Here is a 5,917-nt window from a genome sequence, read left to right on the forward strand (position 1 = left end):
TTTCTATTTATTTTTCTAGTTTCCTAAGATCGAAACTGGGGTCATTTGTTTGAGGCCTTTCTTTTCTTATATAGGGATTTAGTGCTTTATTTTTAATTTTTAAAATTTTTTTAACTGAGGGATTTAGTACTTTAAAGTTTCTTCTAAGTACTGCTTGAGCTATATCCCACAGTTTTTGTTATGTTGTGTTTAGATGCTTTCTAAATGCTAAATTCTAAATGCCTTCTAATTTCCCTTTTGCGTTCTTTTATCAGTGAACTCCAGGGACACATGTGACATATCTTAGCCCAATAAAGCACGTTTTGAGTCTCAGGGTCAGAGGCACAGATGGGAGGTCTGGGCACATATGCACATGTTAACAACGGCCATGCCCAGGAAACTCAGGACCTCAACAGTGTTGTTGATCTCAACAATGAAATCAGGTTCACATCATTGATCTTGATGTTTATGCAAAGAAATCCTAACAAGATGGTAAGGCATGACCTATTCCTCCAGGTGTACACAACAAAATCATCTATCCATTGGTGATATAAGGCAGGAGTCATTAACACCCAGGATTGTGGACTGGTTCCGGTTTGTGGCCTGTTAGGGACCAAGCCAAACAGCAGGAGGTAAGGGGCTGGTGAACAAGCAAAGTTCCATCTATATTTGCAGCTGCTCCCCAGAGCTTAGCATACCTGCCTCAGCTCCATCTCAGATCATCAGGCATTAGATTATCATAGGAGCACCAGTCCTTGATGCCAGAAAGGTTGGGGACTGCTAATAAAGAACATTCTGACAGATATATTCTGATGGATTGGCTACGGGTCAATCATGGTTCTCTTGGAGACATGCAAAGAGCCAGCAAACCAGCTGTGTCAACTCTTTCTTCATAACAACCAAACATGACATATCCCTATTGCTAACCATGGCCAATTTGAGGTACAAGTTTCAGTGGTGGGGGGAGTGAAGGGTGGTTAAGGAATGGGCACATTTGGTCTGCAATCACACATAATAACTAGAAACCATTTGTTTAATGGAAATTTATCTTTTTTCATTTAAAATATGAATAATAGACACTTCTGATTTTTGTAAGGTTGCTTTCTTCTGATTATGTCAACGTTCTTGGACTTATGGAATGAAATCCAAAGTCTTTACCATGATATACACAGCCCTACCTGATCTCCCTCAATCTATGACTTTTCTGATTAGAAAAATAGCCACAATAACTGACGTATTTTTTAAAGGCTATGATAAAATGGTGTAGCTGCTACGGAGAAGTTTGGCAGTTCCTTAAAAAGTTAAATATAGAATTACTAAATATGATCCAGCAATTCCACTCCTAGGTGTATACACAAAATAATTCAAAGCAAGGACTCAAACAGATTCTTGTACACCTATGTTCATAGCAGCATTCTTTACAATAGCCAAAAGGCAGCAACAACCCAAATCCATCAACAGATGAATGGATAAACAAAATATGGTGTATAACTATGATCCAATAATTATTGTAAAAAGGAAGGAAATTCTGACACAGGATACAACGTGATTGAACATCGAAAACATGTTAAGTAAAATTAACAAAATACACAAAAAATTGTATGATTTCACTTGCATAAAGTATCTAGAATAGTCAAATTTATAGAGACAGACAGAATAGTGGTTATTGGGACGGAGGGAGAGAAGGGAAAGTGTTTGAAATGATGAAAAGTTCTGGAAATGGATAGTGGTGAGGGTTGTACAACACTGTGAATGTACTTGATGCCACTGAATTGTGGTTTAAAACTTAAAAATGGTTTAAATGGTAAATTTTTATGTTATGTATATTTTACTATAATAAACAACAGAGCAACAAAAGGAGTAAAAATTAGCCTTTATCTTATAGACTGCTGAGCTTAAATGAGATAATTCATGTGAAGTACTTAGCACAATGGTAGGTTTATAGGGAATCCTCAATAAAGGAAGAACAAATGTTTTTCTTATGATTAAAACAATTTAAAGATGAAATGAGCTTCCTTGGGGGTAGAATAGTGAGTTCCCTGCTACTGGAAGTGTTTAAGAGGAAGCAAAACAGATTTCTTAAGTTATATATACAAATGAATCAACTGTGGATAGTCTTAAAAATGCAAGTTTTAATTTAAATAGGTCCTTCATGGGGTCTGAGATTCTCCATTTCTAAGAGGCCCCAGGTGGTGCTGATGATACCAGTTTACCACATTTGCGTAGCAGGGAGTTAGATAATTCTTTGGGGGTGGGTACTGGACAAGGCATGTGATAATTTATCAGATGGCACAAAAAGTTAGATTCTGCTGTCTAGTTTGGTGGCCAACTCACCATGCGTGGCTATTGAGCACTTAAAATGTGGCTTGATTAAATTGAGATGGCTTATGTAAGGTACAAAAAAACAGTATAAAAATAAACAGTAAAACATTTCATTAATATTTTTATATTGATTACATTCTGAAATGGTATTACTTTGGATCTACTGGATTAAGTAAAATATTGTTAAAATTTTTTAAATGGCACGAATGGAAGGTGATCGGGCGGTATCTTGAGGGTGACACAGGTTAGGAAAGGATTTTCTTGTTTTGGTAACCTGGGAGGAGAGTGAATCTAATAGGAAGGATAAATGGAGGAAGTATTTGGCTCTCCAGGGTCATCGAGGGGTAGTAAGGGAAGAAGCATGGTCTGAGAGGAGGGAGGAGGTAAGGCGGGGAATGTTAACAGTAGTAATGGATAGTGGGGATGATGTTTACATTTTATTGTTACTTCTTTTGTATTTTCCCTGTGTAAGTTTTTTTTTTGTATTTTCCTTTTCCCTTCATAAAGATGCATAACTTTTAAAAGTGGGTAAATGTAAGATAACCATGAATTAGAGGTACTGAGGACACTGACTTCAATACACAAGGCCACCCTGCAGGAGCATGTGATTGGAACATGCACATCACAAGAATGATAGTATAAACATGTGTGTATGCATCAAGAAAGGATTTGAAAGAGGCTCTCCACACTGTTAAGAGTAGTAGTCTTTGGATGTTTGGATTTGGGGTAATTTTTACCTTTTTTCCGCTTCTGCGTATAGCTTAAATGTTTTAGAATGACTATGTACTTTTTTATAATCAGAAAAAGAAGCTACTTATAATTTTGTTAAATAGGTTTAGTCTTCATCAGAGAAAATAAGTCTCGCCCACTGTATTCTGTGCTGGTAAAACTACATCTGAGGACCTCACTCACCTGCTGGCTGGGAAGAAGCAAGTGGCCATATTGTGAACTGCCTTTTGAGAGAGCAATGTTGTAGGAAAACTGGGGATAGCCTCAGGGGATGAGAGTAGCCTCTAGCCAACAGCTAACAAGAAACAGAAGCCCTGGATGCTACTGCTGCAATAAAGTGAATTCTATAACAACATGAGTGAACTTGGAAGTGCATTCTACCCCAGTCAAACTCAAGATAAAAAGTCTGGCTGATACCTTGGTTGCAGCTTTCTAAGACCTAGAGTCCAGGACCTAGTTAAGTCATACCTGGACTTCTGATCTGCAGAAACTGGGAGATAGTAAACGTGTAGTGTTTTAAACTGCTAAATTGGTGGCAATGTTTTCTTAATGCAGTAATAGGAAACAAATAGTCTCCCCTCTACCAGTGTATGAGAATTTTAGATGCTTTCTACCAAACCCCTGTGTTGTCTGTCAGTCCTTTAAACTTTGGCCATGCTAGTGGGTGTGTATTATGATTTTAAGTTGAATTTTCCAAGTGATTAATAATGTTGCACACTTTTCATATACTTATTGATCATTTGGATATACTCTTTTATGACACGCCTTTCAAGTATTTTTTCTCATTAAAATTGAGCTGCCTGTGTTTTCATTGCTGAGTTCAAGGTTCTTTCTTTATGCTAGATATGCAATTTTGTAGGATACATGAATTAAAACTCTCCCTGTCCGGAGCTTGCCTTTTCACTTTCTTAATAGTGTCTTTTAATAAAAATAAAAATGTTCTCAATTTATATTATTTTTTGTTTGTTGTTCCTCTCCAGTTTTATTGAGATGTATTCGACATAATATTGTATTAGTGATGTGAACTTTACCTCGATTAATAAAAAAAGAAATTCTGGCTCCAAAAATAATGCTCTTTTTATTTTTTAAGACCAGGTGTGTCTCTTTGGAGAGTAGAAAGAGGCAGGCACATTTTGACTCAACATAAATGAGAACTTTTCTAACAGAGATAGCTAATAGTGAAATGAACCGACTTGCGATACTTGCTTACACTGGAAGTATTCTAGCAGAGACTGGACAACTGTCTATAATGCATACTATAGAAGGGACCTTTCAATCTTCCAACATGATGATTCCAGGATTGTATCCTCTTAAATAGCTTATCTCTTGAAGAGATCAGAATTCAAGCATAACACAAAACAGAGTATAATCAAATACTGGTCCGTGTGGAAAAGACTATAAATAGAAGGTGATTAAAAAGGAAAATGGCCAACTTTACTAATGAGGATTAGATTTTTTTTAATGTTGTAGTTTTAGAAAAACGTTGGGAACAAGCTAAGCAATCAAACTGCAAATGTGTCAAAGTGTGGTATTTATAATATTGTTTCTACAAATGCTCTTTTAAAATTCATCTATTCTAGGACCTTTAAAATAAGTAATTTGAAGACAAAAGCTCCTTTTAACAAAGTTTATATAGGCGGTCAGTGGGATCAGCTGGTGGTGGCAGTGGCTGAGGAGCCAAAAATGCAATCTTGTAGAAAAGCTAAGATGGTGATCTGCTCACAGGGAGGGCCATGATTCTACAAGGTTCAGAGACCTGGATGTGAGGGACAAGCTCAGACCACAGCTGGACATACACTTCATGCCTCTGGAGAGAGTACAGTCCTTACAGATAAGGACTCTAAGCTACAACCTTTTTCTTCACTGAGATATAAATTGAAGAGAATTCACATTTTGCATTTTGGAATGCACGCACATGCTTCTTATATTATCTTTATTTTTAGTAATTAAGTTTCTGAAGGGAACAAGGGTATTATTAAAGTTGAGAGTATAGAATAGTGGTTAAGAGCTTTATTTTTTAAATTCAGATCCGAATTTGAATCCTGGCTCTGCCCCTTATCAAGTTATTCTCTTTTTACTACATCAGTTTTCTCATCTATCAAAAGGGGAAAATAAATGTATGTGTCTCATAGGGTAGTTGTGTGCACATGAAGCTCTTGGCATCTTCCTCAATAAGCATTCTGTAATGTCAGCTAACAATGTGTGCTGCCTGAAAATTTCTTTAAAGGGAGTAAAAAGAAAAACAATATGTGAACTAAAATAAGCAAGATCCTTTTGGAATAAAGGTATTCCGAACATGTAGTCATTCAACAAATAATCATTTAGGGCCATGTGTGTTGCAGTGACTTAACTGTTACACTCAACACATAAACCTTATTGTTGTGTAGTCCTGCCCCTTCCTGCAAGGGGCTTAAAAATCAGATGTAGTGCATTGAATAAATGGAATCACCCAGGGTGCTTTGCAGCTGGTACTTTTACTCCCAGGGGCTAGAGCCAGAAGACGGTCAGCAGGCCCTCTCATTGTTTTCTGGTTGATTGTGAGTTGCGAATTAACTCAGAATTCCCCTGTTAGCATTTCTACTCCTCAGATTTTTTGTCTTTAACTTTTCATGGTCCCGTTCTGTTTCCAACTTGCTTTTTCTCAACTGTGTACTTTGAGTTCATGGCCTGTGTATAACGCCTGGCGCCCAGTAGGTGCTGAGGTGTATTTGCTTACCTGATCTTTCTAAATACCGCGCATCACCTTTCCCTCATTTTACCAATTTTAAGCCCTTTGCCCCGCCCCCTCACTTTCTCTCTTTTTCCTTTTCTGGCGCGCAGTCCTCTGGCCCTTCCACTCGGCTTGCTCCGCCCCTCGCGTCGCCTTGTCTCTGCTGGCTCCTCTTTT

Source organism: Rousettus aegyptiacus, unplaced genomic scaffold, assembly GCF_014176215.1.
Source record: "Rousettus aegyptiacus isolate mRouAeg1 unplaced genomic scaffold, mRouAeg1.p scaffold_m13_p_9, whole genome shotgun sequence".
Taxonomy (NCBI): domain Eukaryota; kingdom Metazoa; phylum Chordata; class Mammalia; order Chiroptera; family Pteropodidae; genus Rousettus; species Rousettus aegyptiacus.